This window comes from Gopherus evgoodei, chromosome 7 (assembly GCF_007399415.2).
Source record: "Gopherus evgoodei ecotype Sinaloan lineage chromosome 7, rGopEvg1_v1.p, whole genome shotgun sequence".
NCBI lineage: Eukaryota > Metazoa > Chordata > Testudines > Testudinidae > Gopherus > Gopherus evgoodei.
Window position 1 is genome coordinate 126123274 of NC_044328.1, and position 22967 is coordinate 126146240.

A 22967-nucleotide genomic window follows, 5' to 3' on the forward strand; every position below is an offset into this window, starting at 1 on the left:
AAAGGAATTTTACTGATCTTCACATGAAAACAAGGATCTGAGTGGGGACTGAATAAATGTAATGCTACTTGCCAGGGAATTGATTGAGGTTGACTAGCAAAGCAACACAGTTCCAGCAACTGACTGGCTGGAAGGAAAAACGAACAGTGAATTAGTGCCTTTTGGGCTCTTAAGGTGGCAAACAGCAGAAAAAGCAAGCCTTCAGGTTCTGCACACTGACACTTGGATACTGTCACTCCCACTCCAAGCTGGATTTGAATGGGAATTGAAATCTTAAAAATTCTTCGCATCTCAGCCCAAGTCAGCCCAAAGGAGGGGAATGTGTGACCTGCCGAACAGCTGCCAGAGCTGTTTTTGTGCATTGAGCATGTGATATACCACCATCTGCTGATCACCTAAATAACAAGAAAACCTGGCTGTACCTGGTGTACAGAGCAGGGGTCACCTGAGATCAAGGAGCCTTGCACAACACAAGAATGAAAGGAGGACAAATTTTCAATGTAGCCACTGTCTCAATAATTGGCTGCAGCATTTCAGAAGAGGCTAATATGGTGGGCCAGTCCCACAATCCGCACTCAGACAAAATCTCCACTGTCAGCTTTGCCCATGTATTTCTTTGAGATGGTGGTTACTCATAAGTACTTCTGTGTAGTCATTGGATTTTCGGTAGTGCACATCATGGAAATAACTTGCCCCCGCCTCCCATAGACAGATCAATGGAATGAGCTAACTAAGCTATCATCCCCGGTGATAAGCCTTGTGCTGTCAAAGCAGTATCTCAAACTCCACTGGCCAGAGTCTTCCACTGAGGCAACTAATTAAATGAGATGCCCTAATTAAATCTCATGCTCACATTCTCCTGTACAGGCCAGATTCCTTGGTCTGACTACATCTTCTGCAACACACCATGGTCTCCTCTCTTGATGAGGGCAGGTAGTACATCACAGCAGATTCCTGGCTCTGGTGCATCATCGAACATGAAGTCCAGGTGGGGAACCTATAGAGATGAACGTGAGCACGAAGCACCCAAACTACAAGTAGCGTAATGAATCACAGCGGCAGTTCAGAATTGAAATATTTCCAGTTTTTTTCAGCTTTTATTTTGGTTTTTGACCCAAAACTGAAAAATTCCAATTTTCAGCTAAGTTTTAAAAAAAAAAACTTCTATAGGAAACAGACACTTTTTGAGGGGAAAAAAATCATTTAATCAAACCGCAGCATTTTGGGGGAGAGGGCAGTACCCTAATATATGTGTATACAATTCTTATCATGTTGATGTCTAGACTCTATCACAGTACAAATTAATAATAACCTTCTGGCACCAAGCATAACACTGGCTGGAAATCCTTAGAATAGCAAAGCTAAATGGGGTGAGTTACTGTCAGAGAATCAGTTTTAACCTGGAATTTCTTTACCTTTCCGATTTGTCAGACCCTAAATGTGGTCTGAACAGCAGCTACTTTCCTGATGTCATGCAGTTTCCCTGAGTGCATGAAAGGGTATAATCACGCTCCCTGTCTTAATGGTTATCACAGCTGGTTAGTACACACTCTGAGACCTCTTGAGCATGTCAATATCACTGCAAGATCGAGACAGTATCAGAACGAAAACATTTTTTTAAAGAAAGGTTAATAAAATGATACATACTAGACAGAAAAAAGTGCAGTGGAGAAATATTGTGTGTGTAAGAGAGAGAGAAGTTTTTGCATGCAATATTGAAAGGGAGCACGGTTCCTGATAAGCCACCTCTGTGCAGGAGGTGAAAGGCCCATGCCTTCAGTATCACCTCTGCCTGATTAAGTCTGGCCACACCTGATACTTCAGGGCCTGTTACTCCGGTAATAAAGCAAGTGACAAGCTGCTTCAGTGGGTTCTGCTCCATTTCAAGGAATAATGAAGTCTCCTGGTCAGAGCTGCTCGTTTATCTGTAGGCAGGGTTGATGCTCTAGAGTGAGAACAACATGCTCCAAGGTCAGTTTAATTGCAGATTGTTTCTACAGAAAGAGCGGGGAGAGGGGGAAAGAGAGAGCGACGAACATACTGAATAGATGTAAAACTGCGTATTAAACTCCTATACCCAAACTTGATTCGGGTTTTAAATGTATTCTCCGTTATTTATGGAAGCTTTTTGTCTTCACTGAATTATTTAACGTTTATAATACAAATAGCGCACCATAGAATCCAGAGCCCATTGTGCCAGGAGCTGTACAGGCACAAAGAGAGACAATCCCTGCCCTGACGAGCTTGCAAACTAAGGCCTCAATCCTGTTATGCACCAGCAGCGCCCTCCCTTCGGTGGAGCTCCATTTTGGTCACTGAAGGAAGTAGCTAGCCTTTAACGATTACCTGAGTTAACAGGCCTGGAGCTAAGAGCCGGCCTTCGTGGCTTGTTAAGCTGCTGACAGATGTCTCCTAATAGTGGGAAGCCATAAAAAGAAACACAGGGGTGTCGCAGCTCCACCCAAGGGCCAAAGCAGGAGACTCCCAAGCCAGATGCTAGTTAGGGGAAAGGCAGAATTGGAGAGTTATTCCCCTGGCTTGCACTGAGGAGGCCTAGGGACTGTGACCACAGTTTTGTTTGTGTACTCTAGCTAGACTCTTGGCTGAAGGAAGCAGAACCTTTCATTCTTTAGACTCGTAGACTAGGTAGAAGTAAACTGGCCTGTGTGATGCTGGCAGACCAGATATCAGCTCATGCCAAGGCCCCTAGGCTTCACTGAACACTGACAAATGCAGAGCTGGGAACCACTCTGGCTCATCTGTATGTTAGCATTTTTGTTAAATAGGCATTAGAGTTATAAAAGTGTTTCAACTTGTGAGTTGCATCAATCTCACTTACAATACCTTTGTCCCATACTATAAGGTTAATATTAAGTGATTGCTCTGTAACAATGAAAATGTTTTTTTTGGGGGGGAGGGGTTGGTCCAGTTTTAGATCAGCCAGAGGAGAAGCATTACCAAGTGGGAAATGCTAGGAGAGATCTGCAAAAACACCTGTCCCATCATCTTGAGCTTTGGGGGAAGGGAATAATAATCCCTATGAAGAAGAAATTGTTATCCCTGTGCTACTTGGACATCAGGGAGAGGGCAACACTTATAAGCACAAGCAAGGGATCCCCAGCTGTTTTGCTGGGTTAGCCCTAACGGACATACAGAGCTTGTACGTTAGCAGCTTCTATTACTTTTCGCAACCTAAGACCATAACTCATTTGTGAGTGTATGTTTACCTGCTTTAATCTTGTAAATAACATTTCTTTTTCCTAGTTAATAAATCTTTAGTCAGTTTATTATAGTGTAACCTCCGAAGAGATGACCTAGATTCCTGGGGCTCTGTCTGGGCAGCTCAGGGAAAGGCACTGTCCCTGGTAGTGTCAGGGTCTCAGAGGCTGCCCACCAACCAATAGGGAGTGAGATGTCCCTCCCAGGGAGCTCAGGAAGGGGAGAAGCCATTTTTTGAGGCAGTGTGGAGCAAGCCAGGGCAAGGGCAGGACTGGCTATGTGGGGAGCTGGTGAGTCCCAGGCCTGCATGCAGGGTTCCCCCAAGAACTGGCCTCTAGGGACCTGAAAGCAAGATTCTCAGCTGGGCTTTTCCTTCTCCACTGATGACTCCCAGTTTGTAAAATTTTGCTGGGAACTTCCCCAACCAGGCTGAGTTCGCCCCCCAGCTCCCTAGGTGAGACCATCACCACATGGTCAGCTCTGCCCTGGCTGCTAGTCCAGTGTGTCTGGACACTGGGCTAGGAGATGACAGTTTGGATGTTAGGGTAGTTGTGTAACCTGCACCTTGAGCCCTGCACCCCTTTGTGGTGAGGGGAAATCCTGGGACCGACGCAGCCTGACTCCTGCTGGAAGAGGATCTCGGCCAGCAGAGACCAGCCCCTCTGCAGTGATCAAGGAGTCCAGAGTCAGCTCTGAACTTGAGGATCATTTATGGAGTTTGTGAGTGCACATCTTTTAGTCAGGGAAATTGTTTTGGGGACCCCCTACTCCCTGAACTGTGTCCTCAAGACAGGGATTAAGGGTTTGGGGATTTTATAACCTGCTGCGTCTTAAACCTGTGGAGGGACTTACCACCTCTTCCCACTTGTGAGTCCTTGGGGCTGTACTGAACCCAGCTAGCCACACTGCTAAACCACCATGGTTGTAGGTCATCAAGGGCCCCAACAAAGTATGTGTACTGACGGGACACTGATCTTACATTTGCTACATCAGGTCACGTGACTGGGGAAAGTCATGGGTATTATCAGAGTGGGCACCGGTGAGCCTAAGAATAGTGTTTTATCCTGTTGTGTTATATTTGTCTCTGTTTAATATAATTACTGTGTCTGTGTTATTTCTTGGGAGTCTCCAACTATCTGGAAAGTCAGTGGGAGTTATCCTGTGGTTAGACTTTTCCTCCCAAGCTGCTCTGGTGACCCTGCCGGGAAGGAGTGAGGGGGGTGGGGGCGGCTGGCGGGATCTAGAAGAACCCAGACCTGTCCATCAAGACCTGTAAGAAGATTGGCATTAAAGAAGGTAACCAGGTAAAGAGGGGACGCTACAATAGAATTGGCTACAAGCACTGTCTTTGGTGTGAGATCTGAGGTGCAACTGACCTGGGGTTGGGACTGGGAGTGGCCTAAATATTGTTGTGATGTTTGGTGTAAGGGACCATCTGTCACAATGGCAAGCTTGTCTGGGTGGCAAAATAGACTGGAGCACCCGAGCAGACTGTCTGTGACTCCATGGTAAGGCTGTTACAGTGCTTGAGGAGCTCACACCTGATGATTGGTTGATGAAATCTAAGTGTAGAACTCACAACCAATTGGGAGCTTGTGTACAGCTTCTTAACAGTCTGTCCTGAGGTTGGGACTCATGATCATGAGTCACTCCAGACAGCATGACACCCTGTATTGATTTTGTTTATTTGGACCTGGCGGCCAAAGATGGCTGCCCCATGATGCTTCAGTTTCTTTCTAGCTGACACTAGAATTCCCACACCACACCGCCTCTTTGGGACCTAAATTAAAGGGGCAATGACTGGAGATCTTTTAAAGAGCTATTGTACCAGCCAATCAGTGTAGTTTTCAACAACGCAAATTCTACATGAAGAAAACTTGGCACGTGCAGTCTGAGATTAGTGAGAACAAGAAATCTTAGGAGTAACGGTGAGTGACAGTAGCAGAAGGAAATACAGGGATTCAGGAAGAGAAATGAGTAGAGAATTACACATGAAACACAGTCAACACCAGCCATGCAAGACATGACAGCAGGAGGAGACTATTTAGAGGAAGAAGCTAAGGAAGATGTATTGAAAGACAATGAGAAAACCAAAGGAGAAAATTCAAAGACACTAGGGATGGAAAGAGGGTGGCCAGAGTGGTAGAGTGAATGTCCAAGAAAGTGGTAAATATCCTGAGAGGTGAAATAAAGAGGATACAGCCAGAAGGATGCCTAGAACAGTCAGCAACTGTTAAGCATGCTAGGCAATTGCAAGATTTGTTGCCAAGACTGTGCCAAGATAAATTGAGTTTCTGCACAGTTACCAGTTTATCATCTAGAGAACAAATCCACATGGAGTAAGAGTGGAAACATACAGCCAAGGGGAAGATTGGCAGGTAGCTTGCATTTGTGCCTTCCTCCTTATTGCATGATGGTATTCGCTGTTGCATAGAGATTGGCAGCATCGTGTGAAATGGGAAGGGGCCTTGCTGAGGACATTCAGGGAAAAGAGTCTAATGAAATGAGTGCAGATAAATGATATTGGAGCAGTGAAGAAAGCAGGAAGTAGAACAGAGGCACGATGATGACAAAGAATAGTTTGTTTCTCATTACGTAATTTTAGTATGTTCTGCTTCACGGCAAGTTTTAAAAGGTTCCTGTCTTTAAAAGCTCAATTCACATCAACCAAATGAAGGGGAGGACAGTTCAGACACAAACAATGGGTGAGTTTACTGGTAAGGTGAAGCACATCAGAGAGAAATGTGTTTAAGAAGGATAGTAAAAAAGGGGCCTGGTGGCTAATGGAAACTGGGAGAATGGTTCAAGGGTAACTCTGGTGTGGAATGATAAAGCGTGGAGCTGGGATTGTGTGAAAAAGACTAAGGGAGCACTTAGAAGATGAAGAACCTAGAGACTAAGAGCAGGTATAAAATGACATAAAAGCAAAGATGTAAAAGAAACCAGAGTCCTGAAGGCCAGGCCTTTAAAGGAAATGTACAATGGCCCTCCAGCAATGATCATGTTGTAGAGAAACAAAGGATTGGTGCTCCCTCACCCACCCATCAGCAAGATGGTGGCAATTGTCCAATGGTAGCTCCAGCAGTGATGGGCAGTCATCCCTAGTGGTCAGAGCAAAGGATCAAAACCAAAGACAGCATCAGATACCAAGCTGATACCTTCACAGCCAGAGAAAGGGTCAGGTGCCAGGCTGAGGGGTGGGATCAGGCTGGGAAGCAGGAACTGGGAGCAGGAGGGAATACAGGGCTCGGGAATCAGGTAAGCAGGAGGGGTCTGAAGTCACAGCCAGACAAAGATTCCTCTGGGTGCTCAGACAACTTCTGGTTGTTACTTCCTGGTTTATATAGTACACCTTAGCCAATCGGCGGGGTGGACATTTTCCCTAGTTGGGAGCTTTGGGGGCAAGGCCCTCTGCAAGCTAGCCCTTCCCTGGATTCTCTGCTGAGCGGCATGTTATGGCCTGAGCACTGCCTGGGGACCCATGGGCCCAGGTTCAAGGGCTGTAATACCTCATGTCTCCCTAATGAAGGAGAGCAATGACATTGCCTTTAGCCCCAGGTCCTAGCAGGCCACCTGGCTGGCCATGCTACTTGAAAGACCCAGTCATGTTAAGGGAACTTGCTCTGGGATTCTGTGCCCCTACTCCTCCCGCCTGGGGGCCCTGCCTTCCAGAATGGCCTGCAGGGGCCTCTAGGGACATAGACCTGGTATTAGCCATGCTGATTCCCAGTGTCAATGAATGGGGATTCAGGTGATGCTGTGTTGTCTCTAACATCACAGCATCCAGCAGGGGCTCCCTGGCACTGCAGTACAAGAAATCGACTGCTGCCCCAGTTGCAACCTTCCTGGCTTCTGAAGACACCTTTATGGTGAAGGGTTTCTGCACGTACACTTCCAGGAAGTTGTGGCTCTGTTAGCCTGTACATGGGGTGATGCCCTCCAGCACACCAGCTGGTGGCCCTGCAAGTATGTTGTACTCAGAACCCCACAGGTTCTTTCCATCGGTTATCTAGACTGAGGCAGGTTCAGAACATGTCCCCTGTTTGTGGAGTCTGATTTCTTAAGTTCTACAAAGTGTAACTTGCTTCATGAATCACCCCAGTTCACCCTGGCCTGAGTCCATGTAAGAGTCCTCGCCAGCTCTGTAATCATAGATCATTAGGGTTGGAAGGGACCTCAAGAGATCATCTAAGTCCAACCTCCTGCTCAAAGCAAGACCAATCTCCAAATGGCCCCCTCAAGGATTGAACTCACAACCCTGGGTTTAGCAAGCCAATGCTCAAACCGCTGAGCTAGAGGCTATGTAATATGTAGAATGTATACAATAGATGTTGGAACATGTGAAAAGATGCCTGGTTGTCTGGCAGGGAGGGAAAACTGCCAGGTGAAAAGCTAAGCCAGCAACCTGGACCGATGGACATCTTGGTCAGCAGTCCAATCAGGTAAGCAACTGAGTTAGCAAAGTAATCGTAGTGTTAGGCAGAAAAGTGTTTATACTAATGAATAACTTTGAGCACCTGAATGCAGCTGCGCACTTGCATTTAACTCTATGTTGTGCCCTATTTTGGTGGACCGATTGCTCACAGAAGCACGACATACTCCTTCCGCTCAGGAGTCTGTCTGTGAACCTGTGCTTTCTGGGGAGTGGGGAAAAGAACTGGTCAACACAAACAAACAGCGAGTCTGTCTGGTCATTCAAACACTCCTTCCACAACTGAGACGTCTGAGCTTTTTATTTAATTCATAAACAAGTGAAAAATAGGCTTCCCAGCTACAAACATACAGGATGTACTGAGATTCAAAGATCCACCCAGTGAAGAAGATGCTCTTTCCCTCAGCAAAGTTGGATAGGGCTTAGACATGGCTTCCATCTTGGCTAGTACTCTGGGGACTGAAAGTGAGAGTTTCTACATCCTGAACTACAGAGCCAGGGTCTGCAACTGGACCTGGAACAGCCTTGCATCCTCTGTGGATTGGGGACAACACACACTGGCCACTGGGTTACAGCACTGATTGGTGCATAGGCCCTTTATTACCAGGGATTAAGGGGCAAATCCAGCTTGACTTTGGGATTCAAGGCTGAATTGGAGGGGAAAGAGGGAAAGCACATCTTTACTTGTAAGTGAGAAAACTGGATATGGAAATCGAGACACACGAAACATGGAACCCCGCAATGCTATTATTTGTAGTCACTTTTCAGAACAGATGTTCATTTTAGGGGTGCTACTCTGGCTATACTGATCAATTCTTTGGGAATGAATATTCTGTATTATATATCTGTTTGATTATGAAAGTTACTTTATCTGCTCACATCTTATTTGTGTTACTTGTTTCCATAACTGCCCTGACTCAGGTTTTATCAGAATACCCAGACAATTGTTAAAACAGAACAGACTTTCAGTGAATCCTTTTTAATCTTTCGTTCTTTGCTGAACCTCAGTGACTTCATCTCTTCCCACTGATGGCTCAGTACTGTTCCCAGAAACATGCAGCCATCTTCACTCACTTCAGAGTTCATATTCACATGACTGAAAAGATGATTAAACTCCTCAGTCACCAGGAGGAGTAGGGGCACAGAATCCTTTAGCTGCCTACCTTTCCTGCCCACTCTTCCTGTTAGGCAAAGTTCTTATCATCCTTCCTGAGCACTTTGTACCATTTATTTTAGCACAAACTAAAGTGAGCTCAGTTCAGATTGTCTCTATGACGCTGTAGCTCTCAGTGTATTTCAATAGCCACCCAGGCAACTCTTTGGACACAAGACTCCTACCTTCCAGATACTAGTGTGCATGCATCCTCTTTCCGTACCTCTATTCTGTCCAGTTTGGCCTATGTACATAGCAGAGGGGCATTGCTGCCAAACTGGACAGTCGCTATGGCAAAGGATAAATGGACACAAATCCGATATTAGGAATGGCAATATACAAAAACCTGTAGGAGAGCACTTCAACCTCCCTGGCCACACTATAGCAGACCTTAAGGTGGCCATCCTGCAGCAAAAAAACTTCAGGACCAGACTTCAAAGAGAAACTGCTGAGCTTCAGTTCATCTGCAAATTTGACACCATCAGCTCAGGATTAAACAAAGACTGTGAATGGCTTGTCAGCTACAAAACCAGTTTCTCCTCCCTTGGTTTTCACACCTCAATTGCTAGAACAGGGCCTCATCCTCCCTGATTGAACTACCTCATTATCTCTAGCTTGCTTGCATATATATACCTGGCCCTGGAAATTTCCACCACATGCATCTGACGAAGTGGGTATTCACCCATGAAAGCTCATGCTCCAAAATGTCTGTTTGTCTATAAGGTGCCACAGGATTCTTTGCTGCTTTTACAGATCCAGACTAACACGGCTACCCCTCTGATGTATAAACATATGATACTGGTGCCTCATACATCCATAATTGGAAACCAGATTTTCTCTCAGTAGGTGCAGGACATAACCAGAAGTATTTTAGTAGGAAGTCTTCTATTGACAAATATAAAACATTTTCTGCGTGGGCTGCACAGAGGAATTTATCACCAGTGTAAATAACTGTCCCAGATATTTTAGACTATTTGCTGTATCTCAAGAAATTGGGATTGTTACTAAACTCAGAGTTTATCCATCAGCTGAAGCTATATTTCACATCCTAGTCAAGGGGGGTCTTTTCTTTTGCTCTACAGACAAGACGTTGCTATATTTTGTCTATAAATGTAAATATTACTCTTACAGGACCACTCATTTACTAGTTTGCTTGCAGTGTTGTTGTAGCTGTGTTGATCCCAGGATATGAGCGAGACAAGATGGGAGAGTGAGGTAATATCTATTATTGACCCAACTGCTGTTGGTGAAAGGGACAACTTTCAAGCTTCATAGAGTTCATGAGGAATAGAGGGAGAGATTTTCACAGATTATTTTAATAGATTATAAAGACAGAAGAGACCATTATGATCATCTAGTCTAATCTCCTGCATAAACCATAGAATTTCACTGACTAGTTCCTGTATCAAGCTAATAACGTCTACATCTTCTATGAAGTCAAATCCTTTCTCATCTGTACACTGCTTATACAAGTAAGGAAGGCAGAATTTGTCCCAAAATTCTCATCTACCCATGGGTTGTGGGACCTCAAGAGTTCTCATGAGTCATTCCCTATATCCTTAGTCAGAAGCCTCCTCTGTCTATTTGTTTTCATTATACACCATCCAATTTTAGATGTGAAAATTCTATAACCAAAGAGGTAGGCAACAGCCATGCAAATTCCACAATTCTACAGCGGAGGCAATTGATACGCGATGATACCTGCAATAAATATTGCATAAAGCTAGCCTGGTTTTCACAGATCTGTATCATCCCAGATGAAGCTGATCTGAAAATGATATCTTTTCAAGTGTTTGTCAGAGGAGGCTGACTGCCACTCCTTAGAAGCTGAATGTGGGTAAGCATGACTTGAGAGGCAGTGCATTATGGAAAGCATTTATAGTTTAGTTTGGATTTTTTTTGAGATGTGTTGCTGTGTCTCCCAGTGGAGCAGTTCTTCCATTAGCAAACAATAATAATGTATTTCTAGGAATGTTGTTGTATTTTGCACTTGCTGTTATTTCCTGAAGCTATTTTGGATGGCACAGTTTGCTGCTGGTGTGAACAGAACCTTCTACTGAATTTTTAAAAATGTTTCAGGGGTAGACAGCTGTGACATTCTGGGGTTCACGCAGACCAGTAAGGGGTTCTGTCATGGCCTGCCCTGCAACTGTGGGGTGCCTTTATGTTGTGCTGCTCTGGCTCAGATCCCTGATACCGGTAGCCAGCCCATGAATGCAATGTCCTCACCTTGACTTCTATCAGCCTAGTTCCTGTAGCAGGGTGACACCAACAGCCCTTCCAGTCCCAAGTTTCCCCAAATCCATCCTCCCCAAATTCTTAACTGCCAGACACTCGGACTGTTCCCCACTGGTCTGTTATTCCTGAAGGCATGAAACCAGCCCCCAGTTATCGGTTTACTTTGGCATGCACACTCCACACAGTTTGCACAGCAGAGACCTGCTTGGGTAAAAATAAACAAGGTTTATTTAATAGACAAAGCACAGATCCCATGATTAAATAGTAAGGGAACAAACATTTACAGGTTACATAGAAAACAAACAGAGACACAACCTCAGACTTTACACTTCCATATTACATAAAATCCAATTTCTAATACAAGTTACCTATTGCCTTTGAACCATTTCCCATCATGACCCCTAGCTGTAGAGGGGGATCCAGCGTTTCAGGGACAGCTTCCTGCCTAGAGGCGCTCTCTCAGTTTCCCTCTGCCTTTCATCCAAACCCCTTCCATTTTAACAGGGCTTGCATTGAAAGTGGGGAAATCCCCAGTAGTCTCAGCAAAAACAACGAGGAGTAGTTATGGCACCTTAGAGACTAACAAATTGATTTGGGCATAAGCTTTCATGGGCTAAAACCCACATCATCAGATGCGTGGAGTGGAAAATACAGTAGGCAGGTATATATACACAGTACATGAAAAGATGGGAGTTGCCTTACCAAGTGGGGGTCAGTGCTAACGAGACAATTCAATTAAAGTGGAAGTGGGCTATTCTCAACAGCAGAATACAAAGAGAGGAAAAAAATCACTTTTGTAGTGGTAATGAGGCCAGTGTAATCAGGGTTGCCCATCAGTGGCTTTCCATTAACTTTAATGGCCCATCATTGTCTTTTCCTGAGTTGTACAAGGGATCCTTACTTCAGTCTGGTTTTGTGGAAACACTTGGCTTGGGAGGTGCCCCTCCCTGTCTGATCGCTCCCTGTTCTGTGGTGAGGTGGAGCTGAAGTTTGAGCACAGTTTTCTATATACACAAAGACACAGATTCATAACCACAGTCTGCACACATAGCTCATGATGCTTATTAAATATAGAACATTACAAACATTTATAAAAGACAGGTTTCAGAGTAGCAGCCATGTTAGTCTGTATCCGCAAAAAGAACAAGAGTACTTGTGGCACCTTAGAGGCTAACAAATTTATTTCAGCATGAGCTTTCGTAGTTGTATCTTAGACCATATTTGTTCCAATCCCTCAGACAGAGATAAACACCTACAAGATCTCTATCAAGCATTCTTAAAACTACAATACCCACCTGCTGAAGTAAAAAAACAGATTGACAGAGCCAGAAGAGTACCCAGAAGCCACCTACTACAAGACAGGCCCAACAAAGAAAATAACAGAACGCCACTAGCCATCACCTACAGCCCCCAACTAAAACCTCTCCAGCACATCATCAAAGATCTACAACCTATCCTTAAAGATGATCCCTCACTCTCACAGATCCTGGGAGACAGGCCAGTCCTCGCTTATAGACAGCCTCCCAACTTGAAACAAATACTCACCAGCAGCTGCACACCATACAACATAAACACTAACCCAGGAACCTATCCTTGCAACAAAGCCTGATGCCAGCTCTGTCCACATATCGATTCAAGTGACATCATAGGACCTAATCACATCAGCCACGCCATCAGGGGTTCATTCACCTGCACATCTACCAACGTGATATATGCCATCATGTGCCAGCAGTGCCCCTCTGCCATGTACATTGGCCAAACCGGACAGTCTTCACAAAAGAATAAATGGACACAAATCTGACATCAGGAATCATAACATTCAAAAACCAGTGGGAGAACACTTCAACCTCTCCAACCACTCAGTGACAGACTTGAAGGTGGCAATTTTGCAACCAAAAAACGTCAAAAACAGACTCCAAAGAGAGACTGCTGAACTCGAATTAACATGCAAATTAGACACAATTAATTCAGGCCTTAACAGAGACTGGGAATGGCTGGGTCATTACACTAATTGAATCTATTTCCCTATGTTAAGTTCTCCTCACACCTTCTATAGGTCATCTTAATTATCACTTCAAAAGTTTTTTTCCCCTGCTGACGATAGCTCATCTCAATTGAGTAGACTCTTCCTGTTGGTGTCCATACTTCCATCTTTTCATGTTCTCTGTATGTATAAATATCTCCTGTCTGTGTGTTCCATTCTGTGCATCCGAAGAAGTGAGCTGTAGCTCACGAAAGTCCATGCTGAAATAAATTTGTTAGGCTCTAAGGTGCCACAAGTACTCTTGTTCATAAAAGACCTTACTCAAGATTTCAGAGCAAAACACTGAACATAGTTAATTCAAACTGTTTACTCTTTGGGGTTCGAGGCCCCTGTTCTTCCCTTGGAGCGGTTGGACCCTGCTTGTCAAACAGTATTTTAATAATTCTGCTTTATTGTCATTTTAAAAAAGGCAGTTTCCTTTCCTCGTGGCTGCTCAGAGTTCCACTCTCAAGCAATCAGTGAGGGAACAGAAATGGTCCGTGATGTTCATAGCAGCATTATGTAACCTCTTTGAAATGTAGTAGGTGAAAATGAGTGAGTTACATCTGAAAGGCTTAGAATCCCTACAACTGCATCCGCCTTGATGGCAATGCATGTGCTAATGAATGTCTTACACTCATTTGCAAGATGTGAAATCCAATATTAGCAGTGTTACAGATAACAGAATACAGCAGGTGGCTCAGAATCCTAGCTGAGCCCCGTAATGACTGCTGGAAAAGGCTGAATTAGCTAAAGGAGAACGTCATGTCTCCTTCACGACAAATTAAACAATAAGCAGGATATACTTTTTAAGGTGTGGAAAGGTTTCCTTTAGTGCTTCTAAAACACACTCTGCACTCATGAAATTAAATTAAATTAATTAAAGGTGACCTGCAAAGATTTTTTTTAATGGCTTTGTGCCGTTCTTTTTGATGGATAAAGAAGGCCTGGATAGATTTCCACCTCCCTTCCCCCTCCCCTCCCCCCCACACACTAATTTTTCTGCTTGTGTATTTCATTAGGAATATCAAGTCAAGTCTACCCTGGCTTTGCTGGAGTATCCCTGGGCAGTCCCTGATGTTTACTGTGAACTCTATCACCTTAACTGGAGACGTACATCGGAATTGTCAAACTCAATCAGGCTCATTGTTCAGTACCCTGTCTCTGACACTGGCCAGCACCAGATGTTTCAATGGAAGTTGCTAGAAGTCCCACAGTAGACAGATGTAAGATAACCTCCCCTCTATGCAAGGCTCATCCTAATGCCTAACTGGTACAGATAGTGTCGCTCCTGAAGCATGAAGGTTTGTACCTATTCTAAAACTATGTCTATAGTAACTTTTAATTCTGGATAATCTGGCTATCCATTAAATTGTCCAATCCCTCTTCGAACCTTGCCACCTTCCAGTTCATTGAATGTTTCACTGGTTTGTTACAAGACATGGAGAAGAGTCCTGACCTCCATTCTCTGGACCATTAATTACTTTGTCAAGTTCTCCACATTGCCTCACATTCACCTTTCTAATGTGAGCAATTCCCATCTCTCTTCATTTGAGATTTTTTTCCCTTCAGGTCTCCTACACATTCTTTTCACCCTTCTCTGAACCCCTTCTGATTCGGCAATAGCCTTCTTGAGTTGAGGTGACCCGTGCACACAGTATTTCAAATCAGAGTGAACCATAGATCTATCTGATAGCATTGTAAAACTTCCTGTGTTCTCCACCCCAATCTTTAGCTATCCCAATCTCTTGTTTGATTTCTTTAAGCACAGCTGCTCACTGAGCAGAGGTCTTAATTGAGCTATCACTGGTGCTGCCCAGATCCTTTTCCTAAATGGACACTGTTAATCTAGAACTCTGTAAATTGTCATAGAAATTCAATGTTTTCCCTCCAAGGTGCATAACTATGCATTTATCAAGATTATACTCAATCTGCCATCACTCATGCCCATTCCCCCTAGCCTGGCGAGGGCCCTCTGCAATTGGCCAGTCTTCTCTGGGCTTCACTGACAAATAATTTCACCCTGTGCAAATCTTGCCACATCACTGCTCACCTTCTTTTCCAGATCATGAGTAAATATTTAAAACAACAACAACAACATGATTCTAATTGTCACAGTTGCCAGGTGAACTGCACCTCTGGCCATTTCTGGTCTCTCCAAGTGCACCCCCTCTAAGTCTCAGGCCTCTTGCTCTCACTTGTCCCTCAAGGTGAAACCTCATGATTCTCCCACTCTCAGACAGGGCCTTGGCTTGTAGGCCCTTGGTACTAACCCAGATTTACCTCAACAGGTCTGACTTATGGCCAGTGCTGTTCCTGCCATGGCAATGAATAATATTTTGTTTTTAGGAGGCCATTTGGTCATTTTATTTAGACCAAAAGCATTTCAGAAAAAACATGTCTTAAAAACAATCAAAGAGACTGCACACACAGCTAGCTCTTCCCTAAGGCTTTCTAGTCCCTGGATCTGGGAGGGGACTTTAGACTCCCTGCTCTAAACCTCACTCTCTGCATCAGCCTGTGTCCCTAGATAGTGTGTGACAAGTGACACCTCCCTCTAGTTCTCAGAGGACTTCTGACGGTTTAGTATCCTTTGAGCTCCATGTTTCCAGCCTCACAAAACAAGTTTGCATCTTCCTTGGAGATAGGAAGCAAGGTCCTTGAAGTGAATTGCTTTGCTTGTTGTCTTTCAAATGTGTGTTTGGGTGTTCTCACCTGGGAAGTGTAACCCAGATGTAACCATTCACCACTTGAGTACCCCCTGGCAGCTGGATGTGGGAGTGCAATCTTTTTCCTGCTCCTGGTGCCCCCTGTAGGTTTCAGACTTCGTTAGGTGGGTCTTCAGTGGCTCAGCCCTTTGGTCAACTCACAGTCAAAAATGGACCCTTTCCAGGGTAGCAAAGAGTTCAACAAACTGCCCTCACCCGGGTCTTCAGCTCTGTCTTTGGGCCCTTTAAATCCAGCCCTTTTCTTGGACTTACAAACAAGCCTTTTCCCCTTCTCCGAGCTTAGGCTACTTCATCAGTGGGGAAACCTGGGCCTGTCCATCACTCCAGGTCCCAACCCAGGGACCTTATTGACAGCAGCCATGTGCGGGTCCTTTAATTAGTTGTTGCTGCTTCTCTAGGCCTCTTCCCGCATGGTCCCTTTACCTCCACCCATTACTTTAGGGTTACAGTTCTGAGGTCCCTTCTACCCAGGTCCACTAAATGCACCCAGTTGTGGAGTGAAGTGCCCCACCATTCTGGTCCCAGCCAGGGACTGACCTGCTCAGGCCCTGCAGCTCCTTTTATGTGAGCCTGCTGAGCTCTGATTGGCTGCTTCAATGAGGCCTCTCTAGGCAAGTCTGAAGGAACCACCTTCGCTGCTCCTTTCTGAGTGAGGTGTAGTAAGGCCTCCAGCAGGAGGCCATGAAGAGCCAGGTACCTCCCATCACAGAAAGCCATTGTGTTGCTTCCTTGTTGGTCTTCCCCACAGCCTACAAAATAAGTTAGATCAATACAGTCACACAGGAAATCTTATAACCCAATATTCAGTAACTTTCCCTCACTGGCTAGTCATATAAAGCTTTTATAAAATTGTTACACCTCAGTATTCATAATGTTATTACAAATCAGCTCCATTTCTGTCACACTAGTATAGAACCAGGAAGCACCCTGCCACTGGGTCTTTAACAAAGGTTAACCTTTAGCCAAAGTGTCAATTAGTCATTGATGCTGAAACCCGGGGGCTGCTCTAGGTTATGCCACAGGACCACCAGGCTACTGCTGATTCAAAGCCACTATGTTGCAAAATGTCCTTCCTGGCTGTAACTGAGGATCTGTGCACTGGAATGTATCATTTCCTTGATGGGAAAGAAACGAGTGGTTGAAACCATGGATGCAGCATTTCTAGTGTAATTTGTTGTGGGTTATGTGCACATGCGACTGAGGCTATTTCTGATTAAAAGCAGGCTGCAGATTACAACTTAAAGCAGTGGCCACAATTTTAGCACTCCAGCAAAACAGCACTGTCTAATTTCCAATGAGACTTCTTTTCATTGGCTGCTGCTTCTTCCAAGCCACTGATACCAACTGCCACGTGTCTCTGTGCCTTAGGGAACGTTGGTACTGCCCGGCAGTTCAGACTACAGGAGTCTGAAAAGTAATGCTCACCCAGACGCTTTTATTGCATACGAATCAAATGTTGTCAGAAAATAAAGGCCTGCTCCAAAGCCCACAGAAGTCAATATAACAATTCCCATTATTTTCAATGATCTTTGAGGCCACGTGGCAGTGCAATGTCCCCATTCAAATTTTCTTTGCATAGTTAATCAGGTGGCCCAACCTGTTACTTCCCTTAGGAAACCTGCAGTGGCCTCTAACCCCTCCTGTGGAGAGATGGGAGGCATATCAAATGCTGTATAGCCTGTGTCCACAAACTGAATCTCCCTTTATTCGAGGAAATAACTATGGGCTTGCAGAGAAGATGAGCCGACCGAGAATTTTCCATCCATGATCTTGCATGATCTGAGCTTCAGCACAAATAAGCTGCTGTCTGTGCACTAGAGCAGTAAACACTACATGAGTTTCAGCAACAGCATTCTCTTCAATTGTACACACAGGTGCATCTGTCTGAACAAAGGATGCCTTGGTAACACACTACATTAAAATGAAAATCTTTTCATTCTCCTGCTTAGGTTTGTTTAACAACTGGATTTTAGCGTATTTTTAGACCTGTAGAGAAAGAGGTACTGGTAGCAGTATATAGATTTGCTCCTAGATTGAAAGCATCGGTGTTTATATATTTATAGTTTGCACATTATTTAAATCTTTCATCTAAAGAACTAATCTGCGCCAACCTACATACACATGGGCCAAGATGGAATCCATTCAATGCACAAAATCACTCCTTTGCATATGCAAATTGTGCAAAACTACAGAAGTCTGCTCAAAGGCTAGATTAAGCTCTCTGCAAATGAGCCCATTTAGTAGAGTTTTTACTTATTTAATATCTTTTCTGTTGACTGATTTAATTGATATGGTTCTTGGCTTCCAGAAGTGTCTTCATATTTTATTTTGCAAACTGTAGCATTGGGATTTTGTACCTGCTCTCAGTTTCTACAGGGGTCAGTTTTTGCCCAACTTTTCAGAGGAAAATCTTTCAAAACATTCAGTACCTTTTTTTACATTTTACTTTTTATGAAGACATTCATGCTGCAATTTTGTTCTGGTACATCGTGTAAGGTGAGTTTAACAATTATCTCTTTTTCTTTTTTTGGTTGTGTTTCCATAAATCTGCCATAAGGACATGCATTGCCAATCTTTGGTAACTGAATATTTTCCTAACTGAGAATTGCCAAGTCCTTTCTTGTTATGTGCTGTCTTCAGTCTGGATCAATTTGTTCATTGGGGGTTTTATCTTTAAAGTAAATTATCTGATGAACACTTGTGGTAACTGAACTCTGTCCTGACAGTATTTCTTGGCAGCACCAAAGATAAAAGTAGAATTTTATCTGACATACTGTAGATAAAACCACTAGCTTGCTAGAAAACTCCTTCTCATATCTGTTGTGACAAAGTTCCTCCTCTACCTTGGTGGGTCCTGTGCTTATTTGGCAGATTTGCTCACCTCAGTGATCTTCCCCACAGTCTAGGTCAGCTCCTCCTGTGTCTGATCAGGAGTTGGGAGGTTTGGGGGGAACCTGGGCCCACCCTCTACACCGGGTTCCAGGGCCCTGTGGATTGCAGCTGTCTATAGTGCCTCCTGTAACAGCTGCATGACAGCTACTACTCCCTGGGCTACTTCCCCATGGCCTCCTCCCAACACCTTCTTTATCCTCACCACAGGACCTTCCTCCTGGTGTCTGATAACGGTTGTACTCCTCAGTCCTCTGGCAGCACAGCCTCTGTCTCAGCTCCTTGTGCCTCTTGCTCCCAGCTCCTCACACGCACTTCCTCTCCTCTGGCTCCCCCCTTGACTGGAGTGAGCTCCTTTTTAAACCCAAGTGCTCTGATTAGCCTGCCTTGATTGGCTGGAGGTGTTCTAATCAGCCTTAATTGGTTCTAGCAGGTTCCTGATTACTCTAGTGCAGCCCCTGCTCTGGTCAGTCAGGGAACAGAAAACTACTCATCCAGTGACCAGTATATTTGCCCTCTACTAGACTCCAGTACCCCACTGGCCTGGGTCTGTCACACTGTTAATATTATGTCGGCTACAGCTGTCTGTGCCTGCCCTGTGCTAGGTGGATGGAGTTCCCATCCTTCCCTGAACAGAATCCATCATGCTGCATTTACACCCAATTCGCCACCTTCCTGGGGACTGGCTTTACTGGCCACTCAGATGACTATAAAAATATAAACCTCAGACTATGCTTTCCTCCCTAAACTGGGCTTTTCCTAAGGGTTCCTGTAGTGTCCTCTGTGCTGTGGACTCTAGCTCCCTCTTCCCAAAGAGCCTTTGCTACTTTCTCTATATAAAAGGTGGAGTCACATCAGTGAACTAGTCAGCATCTTGCTGCCGGGTTGCAGCATCTGCTAATAGAACCCCCCTGCCCTGGTCTTACATCTGCACTATAGCTACACAGCCTGTGTCCATCAACAATAGATTACTTGGTGGGTTGCAAAGGGACATTTTGTAACGTTTGATCATTCAGTTGTTGAGGGTACAAAAAATATGACCCTGGCACCATAGGCCCCAAACAGTGATCACTGTCCCTTGCTCTACATGGTGGTGTAAAGAGAGAAGTAAAGACATTCCATCCCCGAAAGTGCCTGCAGTCTAGGTTGAATGAAAGACACAGTTCAGGTCCAATTATGTTTCAATATGTCATAGAAGTGTCACTCCTTTGATTTCTTCCACGTTCTGTTTAATATGCAATTGGGTACCAAAAATTTTTCAGTGTTTAAAAAGAGTCTATTTTTCATAGCAGATTTAGACTTTGTCTTCACAGGGAAAAGGGTGGGGGTGTTTACAGAAGGGTAACTAATGTGCATTCACTCAGTAGTTCTCAACCCGTACCCCTTTCAGGAGTCTGAAGGCTAAGTCCTGCCGCCTGGAGCTGAAGCATGTAAATTAGCTTGGTGCAACCCCCTGTGGCATGGAGCCCCACACAGCTGCCCTGCTTGCCACCCCCTAATGCCAGCCCTGCACTTTCAACTCTCCTAAACCCATCCTCCCTCAGGTTGAGAAATACTGATCCAGATGAGTTGGTGTACCCCTTGGAAGACCTCTCCGTATCCCCAGCAGTTCACCTACCTTTTGTTTAGAATTACTCCATTAGCTGTCCCATTGTAAAATCCTGTTGGAGAAAAGTCACCTGCAGTTTTTACCATGAAGCAACTGGATGAGGTTAGCATTATACCCTCTCTCATGGTTGATCTCACCTAGCAGCCTTGAGGTATAACTACAGGTGCACATTACTTATCCCATTGTAAAAAAGACACTTTTTGTGGGAAGGAGACCACAAAACCATGATTCATAGAATCATAGAAGATTGGGGTTGGAAGAGACCTCAAGAGTCATCTAGTCCAACCACCCATTGAATAAGGAGGGAATATTGCTGAAAGTAGAATTTTTCAGAAGTTAGAACAAAGTGCTCTCAGTTTCAAAAACATGTTCTACAGGAGGCAATGGAATGTACTCTACATTTTAGGAGGGTCTGTGAGAAACAACAAGGAATTTTGTGTGTATAAAATTTCAAAATGTACCTCACCACCTCAGAGCATTTTCAATGGTTTAATTTATGTACTAAACATTTCTAAATGTTCCCCTTAAAATTCTACATAGTCTGTGTAAGATTGCATAGAATTTTACTGTAAAAAATGGACTGTAGATACATACTGTCCTTGCTTCATTCCCACCAGATCAAATAATCTCACCATGGCTCTATATATAATATAAAGCTGCAATGTTAAGGAAAGACAGGAATTGCTGTATCATATGCTAAACAGTAAATAGGAGGAGTATAGGATGAAAAATAGGCAAAAATTTTTACACTTTAAAAACAGTAGGGGGCGCCCAAAGTCTAGTAAATATTTTGGAAATCACTCAGTCTGCACTGTCACCTGGCTTCATATACTGTAATGAAAATTCTTTCCACATTCAAATATAAAACCAATGAAACCTTCAAAGGATTATAAGAAATTGAAATAGTTCTTCAAGGAACTTTATATGGCATTTAGAAGAATTGAAAATATTTCCTGGAGTCATTAAGCACTGAAACAGATAGCTAACAAAATTGCAGTTAGCATATGGACTGCATATTACCCGCAAATTTAATTTTTTGTTTTTAAAAATTATGATTTGTATGCAGCTTCCCAATATTGGATGTGCGTGGCTGAAACCACGACGGACAATAGTAGGCCTACAAAATCAAAGTCACAGCAATCTATCTTTTTTCCAGGCACTTGCTACGTTATGAACAATTCAGACTTTTTCTATAGTTCCCTTCAGTTATTAAATTTCACCTTGAGGTGGAAGAAGAACACTGGGGGACAAGTTTTGGTAAATCATGGGCCAGTGTGCAAGTTTACATGCAAGCATATAATCCCAAACACTTGATTAATTGATAATATACTCAAAAGAGGAGGGATAGTTATAGAAATGCTGGTTCATTTACCAAATAAAGAATATTCATGGCAAAGAAGAGCATCTGATCTTACGTTCTTTCTGGTTAAGGGGTTAACTTACATCTTCAGCGTTCTGGCAGGACTTGCAATATGGGACTGATGATTGTTTCTCTGCATTCCTGTAGCATCTAGAGACCCCAGTGGAGATGAGGGCCCTATTGTGCTACTAACATTGTACATACAGTAACTGACACACCTTGCCTTGGAGGCTTGCATTGCATGCCACTCTTCTGACATTATGGGCAATATACCTTGCTGGCATAACCCCATTCACCTCAGTGGAGCTACACCAGCAAAGACTATGGCCCAGTGGGAGTTAAGTGTTTAAATACCTTTGAGGGTCTGGGCCTAAGCAACTTGCTAAGGTCAGACAGGAAGTCTGTGGTGGAGCAGGGAATCAAACCCAGGTCTCCCTACTTCCAAGGTAGCACCCTAAAATCTGGGCCATCTTTCTTTTAACGAGAAGCTCCCCCTCCTTTTGCTTTCCTCTTATGTTTATTAAGCTCATTATTTTGGTTTAAATATTTAAATCAGGGGAGCTGCTTCCTCTCCCTGCCATGCAGGCTGAGCCCTGGGTATGTATTTAGCCTGTTACTCTCTGTACTGGGTTTATAACTAGGCTGCTCACTGGTCTTGCTCCATGGGGGGGTTGGGAGTTTTAGTCCCACCTCAGTATTGCTGGGGTAAAGGGTAACGTTGACTTTTGTCTCTCTCCCCACCCCCTCAGTGGCTGATGTCACATACCTGCTTTTGTAAAAGAGCCCAACTCTGGCCAAGCCTCTCTTTCTGCACTGAAGCTGCCTAGAGAATTTATGAGGGTTCTACGAAATTTTTATACATTTTCTGATTAAAAAGTGATTTAAGTGACAATTAAAAACCAAATCACCCCTGAATGAACTAAGAGAGTGTCATCTAAATCAGAGTTATTAAAGCCTGAATTTGTCAAGCAGCAATTCACAGCCTGATCCTGCCAAATTGCTGTGGAAAAACCCATCCCCTGAGTCTTACATTATGGGGCTAGCACCATTGGTCATCAGCCTACGGTCTGTAGACGTGTTGATGGTCTCTTGCAGCACACAGGCATGGGGACTATAGTCAGTGATTGCATGCAGTGTGGACCTACTGGCCATTCCTCTGATTTGTCCCTTCCTCACAAGACCCATCCACTCCCCAGTGGTCTGACAGACTAAGCTGTGTAACATGAAGGATGGATCTTAGCCCCACTCCCTCCACATTTCCACTCCCTCACTGTTTCTTGGTTGTATTCTTCCTGCTGCTTGATGTACGAGATGG